Source organism: Rhinolophus sinicus, linkage group LG09, assembly GCF_036562045.2.
Source record: "Rhinolophus sinicus isolate RSC01 linkage group LG09, ASM3656204v1, whole genome shotgun sequence".
In the NCBI taxonomy this organism is placed as follows: Eukaryota; Metazoa; Chordata; class Mammalia; order Chiroptera; family Rhinolophidae; genus Rhinolophus; species Rhinolophus sinicus.
In genome coordinates this window covers 38,128,094-38,138,792 of record NC_133758.1, presented here as the reverse complement: position 1 = coordinate 38,138,792, position 10,699 = coordinate 38,128,094, and positions in this window count along the sequence as shown.

The window sequence follows — 10,699 nt, the reverse complement described above, 5'->3', positions numbered from 1 at the left end:
TCCCTGACTTTAGCTTGTACTACAGGGCAACAATAATCAAAACAGCATGGTATTGGCAGAAAAACAGACACACAGGCCAATGGAATAGAACTGAGAACCCAGAAATAAACCCACATAAATATGGACAGATAATTTTTGACAAAGAAGCCAAAAACATACAATGGGCAAAAGACAGCCTCTTCAATAAACGGTGCTGGGAGAATTGGAAACCACGTGCAAAACCACGTAGACTATCTGTTACTATGAATCAAAATTAATTCAAAATGGATCAAAGACCTAAGCATAAGACCTGAAACAATAAACTGCATAGAAGAAAACATAGGTACTAATTTTATGGACCTTGTGTTCAAAGAGCATTTTATGAATTTGACTCCAAAGGCAAGGGAAGTAAAAGCTAAAATAAATGAATGGTACTATATCAAACTTTAAATCTTCTGCATAGCAAAAGAAACCATCGACAAAATAAAGAGGCAACCAACTGAATGGGAGAAGATTTTTGCAAACAACGCCTCTGATAAGGGGCTAATATTCAAAATATATGAGGAACTCATACAACTCAACAACAAAAAAACAAACAACCTAATTGAAAAATGGGCAGAGGACCTAAAGAGACATTTCTCCAAAGAGGACATACAAATGGCAAATAGACATATGAAAAAATGCTTAACATCACAAATCATCAGAGAAATGCAAATAAAAACCACAATGAGCTATCACCTCACCCCAGTTAGAATGGCTATCATCAACAGGACAAATAGTAACAAGTGTTGGAGAGACTGTGGAGAAAAAGGAAGTCTCATACACTGTTGGTGGGAATGCAGACTGGTGCAGCCACCATGGAAGGCAGTGTGGAGGTTCCTCAAAAAATTAAGAATAGAATTACCATATGACCCAGCAATCCGTCTCTTGGGTATCTACCCAAAAAATCTGACAACATTTATCCATAAAGACTTGTGCACTCCAATGTTCATTGCAGCTTTATTTATGGTGGTCAAGACATGGAAATAACCAAAATGTCATTCGATAGATGAATGGATAAAAAAGTTGTGGTATACATACACAATGGAAAACTATTCAGTGGTAAGAAAAGATGAAAGAGTACCATTTGTGACAACATGGATGGATCTTGAGATTATAATGTTAAGTGAAATAAGTCAGACAGAAAAAGTAGAGAACCATATTATTTCACTGATTTGTGATATATAAAACTGAAAACAGCAAAAGAACAAGACAAACAAATGAAGAAACAAAAACTCATAGACACAGACAATAGTTTAGTGGTTACCATAGAGTAAGGGGGGAGGGGGCTGTAGAAGAGGGTAAAGGGGATCAAATATATGGTGATAGAAAGAGAACTGACTCTGGGTGGTGAACACACAATGTGAGATATAGATAATTTATTACTGAATTGTACACCTGAAATCTATGTAACTTTACTAAGAATTGTCACCCCAATAAACTTTAATTTAAAAGAAAAGAAAATTGGAGCTAAAATGTTTCTGGAGTTTCTATTACATGAACTACAAAAACTGTGAAATTCACCAAAACTGTGGTCCTGGATTTGGTTTAGGTTAGCTCTAGTAACAGAACTATTATAACACACTATTTGTTAATGTTTGGTTTTCATCATGGTTTTACTCAGATACTAGACACTCCATATAAGTCAAACCCACCTCGGGGGAGGGAATATATATTTTTTAAAGTACTAAATTTTCTTAGTTACTTTAACATTGAATTGAACACTATTCAAAAGGTAAGAATAGAAGGATACCACTGGAATCCTGGGCCTTTGGAGAATATGAAAATGAATTACAGTTCTTGCCCTGAAGAGATTTATAATTTAACAGGAGGATAAGACTGTAGGTGGTGATAACTTACATAAGAGAGATTCAAACAGTATATAACGTGGATTCAAAAGAGAAGGATCTGTTGAGAGATAGAGATTGTTGTATTTGAGAAGTTTCTTGAAGAATTTTAACAGGACTGTATCAAGGAGAGGGAGAGGAACAGAAAACTGAGGAGGACATTTCAGAGAGCAGGAAAGCATGAGACAATTTCAGCCCATTGCCCATGGTCCTGAACATTGATCTGTAAGAACTGCATGACTTACACTTTTCTGAAAAACCAAATTGAGTATTAAAACTGCTCCAGAGATTTAAAATATTTTGTTCTGTCTTAATCATCACAGCTGTTGATCACTAATCAGTAAGCAAATTCTTAATGTTATCTGGGCACAACAATCAAAAGAAACTGAAGAAATCAAGTTAGTTTAATGGAAATACACTGGATCTTCTATGCATGATTCACTTTGTTATTTGCCAATTAATTGACCCTAAAGTTGTGGTCCAGGAATAGACAACATGTAAGGAGGGCCCAAAGTCAGAACTTGCCCCTCAGTCCATGCAAATATACTATTACATACAGCCACTGCCCCAACTTTACAAACTACAGAAGATCCAGCAACCATTCTCCTGAGAAATATTTGGAGCATGTATTTGTGAAGTTTTGTCACCCAATGCTAATCTTTCTTTTCCTAATAATATCATTTGGAAATATTGCAGAGAAAAAGCAGGCATGATATAATATACACAATAATAACCCAGCAGAACTAACTGTAACCAAGGAGAGGAGTTTCATCGAATACAAGAGATGCAAAGGCTTGACACTTGAACTCAGACATCCTCAAGTGACCACCTTCTATATCTCTCAGGCTCGCCCCACCTGAAAAATGGGGCTAATTCAACTCACCAAGAACATTTATTGAAATAATTTATCTAATTATAATTAGATAACTCACACACAGGATGGGAAGATTAATTATTCAGAGTTCATTGGGTGCTTTCAATATGAAAAGCACGATGTATGTCACAAACAGAGGGCTGTGACTTCAGGGGAGACAATAAACAGCAGACACAGATGAACTTTTAAAAAACAAAGGCCCTATTCTCATGTAAATACTCAATAATAAAGGCTATAAAAAGAAAGCTGCAGGAAAATAAAATATAAACAGAATATTTTCCATGAGGAGTCAGCAGATTTTATCAAGTTAATAAATTATTACAATAGAGTATATAAAATCAAATTCATGCACAATCAGACCAGAGACTATAATGTGTGGCTGCTGGGATTATCTGGTGGGAGAGATCTCATTGATTTTTGTAGAGCATTGGATCTGGGAGATTTTTAAATTAGGCAAGGATGATGACCCAATTTGGGTGGGAAAAAGCTTAGAGGATTCCAAGAAAGAATACAGCCCAAGAAGTCATCTCTGGAGGTACAGTTATTTTTAACCTTTCAGACCTGTGTGGCATAAAGAGAATTCTGAAAACTGAATGCAAAAAAGGAAACATTTTAAGAACTTCAGTATCCATTTCTCATTTTCATGACCCTATCATAGAATTAAAAAGGATAGGCAAAGTTTATTTACAATTAAATAGGGATTTGAGGAAAATAAAATTGAGCTTGCTCCCCCCCCCCCCCACTGAGTATATGAGGAAACAAATGGTGAATTTTCTCTTGGACTGTGATTTGACTAAGAAACTCATGTACAAAATAAATACCACAAGCATCAAATACAAATATGTTAGAGTGAAGTAAGCCAAATTTAAAAACCAGTGGAGATATTATAGGAGCACTAAGAATTTTTTTTAATGTGTACCAGTTAGCTATTGCCAAAACAATGCTGCATAGCAAACCACAAAAACTATAATGACACACAACAATAAGCACTTGTTTTCATGGTTCTATGAATCAGTTTAATGGTTCTGCTTCACATACAAGACTGGATCTTTCCATGTATCTCATGATCTTTGAACCATTAGGCTAGCCAGAGCATATTCACCTCTGTGTCTAGACTTAAAACTAAAACTTCCACCCCATTCTGTTAGCCAAAGCAATGAATAGTGCGAAGCTCAAAGTCAAGGAGCAGGGAAGTACACTCCATCCATGTCATGAGGATCCAGCAAGGATGTGAATGCAAGAAAGGGTGAAGAACTGAGCCTAAGAATTAAAATCACATTTTGTCTCAAAGTTGCATACCAAAAGATTCAGGAAAAATTGTCCAGAGACAGAGATCAAGATGAACCTGGGATACAAAAACACAAACTTTTAACAAAACATTTGTTATAATGATGATGTTTTCAATGTCCTTTTCATTTGAATGTATATTTTCACTTGTGCATATGGTAATTCTAATAGCTGACATTAATCTATTCTCTTTTTACTGATGATTAAAAAAAACCTAAGGCATTTTTCTTTTAAAACTTAAAGAACTTTATAATGGTTCTAGAATAAGGAGAGGTTAGCTTCTTTGAGAAGCCTTCTCCACATACTAAAAGGTAGAGAGTACCATTTCTGCATATCACAAGTAAACTCTTAAAGGAGTTCTACTAGGTTACTGCCTCCAATCATAGAGGTGAAGTTCATCTCCATGGATTTGGGGAAGAGTTTCAGACCAAATGAGGAATGAAGGCAGCAGCCTCAGGATTTCCATACCCTCTAATCAACTCAATAAACTTAGAAGAGGTCCTCAGTAAAGTTAACTACTAAACACGCATTTGAGCTCAACAACCCAAAGGATATTTACCATCTTCATTGTCTTCATTCCTGGTATAAGTTTTCATCTTTTATCACCAGGATTATTAAAAATAGTTTCTTAAAATATGTCTCTAACTAGTCGGATAGCAACATTGATAAAGATCTGAGTTGGTAAAGAAATAAGCAGCCTTCTCCACCATTAGCTGGGGAGTAAATGCATGCAAATGTTTGGAAAGCAGCCTGGCAAGTTAACTGGTATTGAAAATATACCTTTTAGGGATGATGTCATAGAAATGGTGGACTAGGTAAGCCTCTTGAAATCTCCCTTGGAATTTAAAACAAATTGAACAACTATATTCCACAAAGGACACCCTGCATAACATACAGGCAAGACTAAGAGATGCGCAACTAAAATCATCTAAAGGTGGGCAGAATTGGCGAGCAGGGGTGGAGGGAAAGGGGAAGTGCGGGGACATGGGCTATGTGGGCGCAGAACACAGACATAGCTCAGAGCTCCGAGATCCCTGCATTCCAAATCTACTGCAGTCATGGAAGACGGAAGAATTTGGACTGCTAGCACTCCCCTAATGGCTCACAGTCCTACCTGATGGATCAGCATATAACACAGCTGAACCCAATGCTCACAGAAGAGATCTTGGAGCAAAGACTGAGGGATGAAGGGTGAAAATAGATGTTTAAGCTCTCACTGCCAAGCAGAGGATGGAAGGTATATGCATGGAGCCTAGCTGCCTCCTCCACACCCTGCCAGAGCTCACCCCACCCCCACGTGCCCAGTGCTAGAAGTGGAATGGTAGCAGTGTCAGATCAAAAGAACAGAATATTTGCAGTCTGAGAACTGTGGCCCACAGCCACGGACTTGCAGCCCAACTAGTTCTGGTGAAGAGGAGGGAGCCCTGTGTGCAGGATGGGCTGTGGTGGTGGTTGCTGCCATTGCTCTGAGCCACCTCTCACAACCCACCCTGCCACTGTCCACAAATAACTGGGCAGATCTCTACAAGGGTAAACAGAGCCGCTGAAACAAACAGGTCCTGAATCTGGTGCAGGAAGAGCTTCAGAATGTCAGAAGCTTTCCACATCCCCCAATGAAGGCTGTGCCCTGAGACTCAGGCAACCTGCTCACTGAGGATAAGCAGTGAATCCCCTCATTGTGTGAGAAGTTGTAACAGTGCAGAGAAAATATAACACTACAGCGTGAGACAGAATTAAAGGCTGCAGTTGGAAAGAAAATAAAGCATGCTACCAACACCTACTGGAAAGAAAAGACATTTTCCTACAACCTGTTGCAGAACCCACTCCTGTAGATACATAGGAAGAGAAATAATAATTCACTAATTGCCATGAGTAACCAAGGTAACAAGGCAGCTCAGAAAAAAAGTGAAAAGTCTCCAGAAAATGAACTTAAAGACATGGAAATATGTGACTTAAATGACAGAGAATTCAAGATTGCAGTTCTGAAAAAACTCAATGAGATGCAAGAAAACACAGACAGGCAGCTTAATGAATTCAGAAACACAATCAAAGAACAAAATGAACATTTTACCAAAAAGATTGAAATTTTACAAAATAACCAAATAGAATTTCTGGAGATTAAGAACTCAATAAAAGAAATGAAAAATGAAATAGCCAGCTTAGGTAATAGAGCTGACCAGATGGAGGAAAAAAATCAGTGACATCGAAGATAGAAATCTGGACATGACATAGATGGAAGAAGAGAGAAACTTGAGCGTTAAAAGAAATGAACTCTACAAGAATTTCTGACTCCATCAGAAAAAGCAGTATAAGAATGATGGGCATACACGACGGAGAAGAAAGGGAGAAGGGAACAGAGAGTGCATTCAAACAAATAGTCAATGAGAACTTCCCAAACTTGTGGAAAGAACTGGATCCTTGAATCCAAGAAGCAAATAGAACACCTAATTACTTCAACCCCAACAGCCCTTCTCTAAGGCTCATTGTATTGAAGCTGTCAAAAATTAACTACAAAGAAAGAATCCTCAATGCACCTAGGGAAAAGAAGACGGTAACCTACAAAGGAAAGCCCATTAGATTATCATCAAAATTTTCAGCAGAAACTCTACAAGCCAGGAGGAAGTGGACTCAAATATTCAAACTATTGAAAGAGAGAAATTATGAGCCAAGAATAATATATCCAGCAAAGATATCCTTTAGATGTGAAGGAGGAATAAAGACCTTTCCAGACATACAGAAGCCAAGGGAATTTTCTAACACATGACCTGCACTACAAGAAATACTGAAGGTGGCTATTCAACCTGAAACAGAAAATTAAAAGAATACAAAACCATGAGTAGTATTACGAACAGACAAAAGCAGGAAATGACAACCCCTATGCCAAATAGGACACTATACACTTAAACATAACATACAGGTTAAATAAGAAAAAAAAAACACTTAAAGAAAAAGAGAAAGAGACAACTTGCTACTGCAGCACAGGAATCAACTCACAGCATAAATAGGGATAATTTGTGACAACAAAAACATTAAAGTACACAGTGTAAGGGTCTGAACCAGTACAAGGGAATGGAGAAAGTAAGCATGCTGAGGAAAATGGAATACTCTAACTATGAAACATTCTTTTACATAAACTTAATGGTAACAATTCAAAAAAACTCCAGAGCTGAAATACATGACATACTAAAAGAAGAAACAGATGGAAAATTCATAGAATACCACCACACAGAAATAATAGACAGCAACAAAATGGCAAACAAACAATAGAGACACAGTCCTACCAGAAAACCAAAGATAGAATGATAGGAAATCCTCATATATCAATAATCACCCTAAATGTAAATGGACTAAATTCACCAATAAAAAGGCACAGAATAGCAGATTGGATCAAAAAACTGAACCCAACCATATGCTGCCTCCAAGAGACACATCTCAGCTACAAGGACAAATATAGACTCAAAGTGAAAGGGTGGAAATTGACACTCCCAGCAAATGGAATCCAGAGAAAATCAGATATAGCCATACTGATATCTGATAAAACAGACTTCAGGATAAAAAAAGGTAACAAGAGACAAAGATGGACATTTCATAATGATAAAGAGGACTATACAACAAGAAGACATAACAGTCATCAGGAGAAATTGACCAAAACACAATTATAGTAGGGGACCTAACTATATCATTGACAGCCATGCATAGGTCATCCAAACAGTAAATAAACAAAGAAAAAGCAGCCCTAAATGACACATTAGATGAAATAGACATAATTGACATTTATAGAGCACTTCATCCAAGAACATCAAATTATACATTCTTTTCTAGTGCACCTGGAATATTCTCAAGGATACACCATATATTGGGACATAAAACTAGCCTCAGCAAATTTAAGAAGAGTGAAATCATCCCAAGCACATTCTCTGATCACAAGGCTTTGAAATTGGATATCAACTGCAAAAAGAAAGCCCGGAAAGCCACAAATACGTGGAGATTAAACAACATACTTTTAAAGAACAACTGGGTCAAAGAAGAAATAAGAGGCGAGATCAAAAAATACATTGAAACAAATGACAATGAAATACATCCTACCAAAATTTGGGGGATGCAGTGAAAGCAGTTTTAAGAGGAAAATTTATATCATTACAGGCTTCTCTCAAGAAACAAGAAAAATCCCAGATAAATAACCTCACGTTACACCTTAAAGAACTTGAAAAAGAAGAACAAATGAACCACAAAGTCAGCAGAAAGAAGAAAATAACAAAAACCAGAGCAGAACTAAATGAAATAGAGAACAATAAGACAATAGAAAAAATTAATGCAACAAAGAGCTGATTCTTTGAAAAGATTAATAAAATTGACAAACCCTTGGCTAGACTGACTAATGTAAAAAGAGAAAAGACACAAAGATAATCAGAAATGAAAGAGGGGAAGTTATCACGAATGCCACAGAAATATAAAAGGTCATCCAAGAATATTATGAAGGACTATATGCCACCAAATTCAATAACCTAGAAAAAATGGACATGTTCTTAGAAACATATAGCCTTCCTAGGCTGAATCCCAAAGAGTTGGAAAATCTAAATAGACTGATCACTAGTAAGGAAATTGACTCAGTCATCTGAAACCTTCCCAAAAGCAAAAGTCCAGGACCAGATGGCTTCACTAGTGAATTCTACGAAACCTTCAAAGAGGATCTAATACCTGTCCTACTCAAACTCTTCCAAAAAATTGAAGAAGACACAGTACTCCCTAACTCATTTTATGAGGTCAGCATTACCCTAATACCAAAGCCTAGTAAGGATAACACAAAAAAAGAAAATTACAGACCAATATTTCTGATGAACACAGATGCAAAACTCCTAAACAAAATTCTAGGAAATTGAGTGCAACAATGCATTAAAAGATTAATTATACATCATGACCAACTGGGGTTATACCAGGGGCACAAGGATGGTTCAACATACAAAAATCGATCAATGTGTTACGCCACATAAACAAAATAAAGGACAAAAATCATATGATTATATAAATTGATGCAGAAAAAGTGTTTGACAAGATACATCCATTTATGATCAAAACACTTAATAAAATAGGTACAGAAGGACAATACCTTAACATAATAAAGGCCATATATGACAAGCCCTCAGCTAATATCATAACTAATGGTGAAAAACTGAAGCCCTTTGCACTACATTTCAGGAACACAACAGGGCTGTCCCCTATCACCTCGGCTTTTCAAGATAGTATTGGAAGTCAATCAGGCAAGAAAGAAACAAAAGGCATCTAAATTGGGAATGAAGAAGTTAAATTGTCACTCTTTGCAGATGACATGATGCTATATATAGAAAACCCTAAAGACTTCACTAAAAAGCTATTAGAAACAATAAACGAATACAGTAAAGTTGACGGCTACAAAATCAATGTACAAAAGGGAATCAAATATATGGTGATGGAAAGAGAACTGACTCTGGGTAATGAACACACAATGTGATATATAGATGATGTATTACAGAATTGTACACCTGAAATCTATGTAATTTTACTAACAATTGTCACCCCAATAAACTTTATAATTTTTTAAAAAAAGAAAACATACCGTTTGATCTAGTATATCTACTTCTAGCAATTTAGTTAAGATAATTAGCTAAGTAGAAAAAGTATACATTAATGTTCATTATTCCATTGCTTATAATGACAGAGAATAGAATCTACTTAAATACTCATCAATGGACAATTTGTTTAGTAAGTAATGGTGCTTCTATACCGTGCAATATTAGGTTGCTATGAAAAAAGGTAAAATTAATCATGTTAAAATACCCAAGATATATTATTGACTGAAAAGTAGCAGGTTAAAACTAGAATATTACATATGATATTTATGTATATATTTACAGATACCTGTAAATTCCATACGTGCTTACGTGTACATGAAAAGCTATATACCAAACTGTTAACAATGTAGGAAGAAAGGGTTGTTTTTGTATAGTGCGGGGATGGTTACTCTTGATTGGAAGCCTTACTGATAACATAAACAGTCAATTAACACAGAGTTTGTATGTTGTATGTATTGTATACTGTACTCTTAAAATAAAGTCAGCTAGAGAAAATATTAAAATCATAAGGAAGAGAAAATACTTTTACTGTATTTTTTGAAAAAAAATCCACATATAGGTGACCCCCCCCACTGTTCAAAGCTGTGTTGTTCAAAGATTAACTGAATTTCCAACATACAAATACAATAGACATATAATATCTGAAGATCACTAATTATTAGAAAAATGTAGCAAAATTGTTAGAAAATAATGAGTTTTAAGTATTTATCACCTTTGCTTATAATTGTAAACTTACACAATTTTAATAATGGCTGTGTTTAGCAACTAGCTCACAAAATTTCTGAAAATCTAACAATTGGCTCTTGCGAGCAGGCACAACCTGGCTGAAGCACATCATTGGTCTAACGTGAAGTGAGGAGGTCTGGGCTGGGACATAAAGTGTATTAGTAGTAGTCAAAACAGGGATACGGATGTAATTCCCCCAGGAAGGGGATATTTAGTAAGAAGGTAAGATAAGGTAGTGAGGAGGAAACCAACACTTAAAGGGCAGGCAGTAAAAAGTGAGCATGGGGAGATGAGAAATAGCCGGTGAAGAAGTGGAAATGGAGTACGCAGAGGGCGGT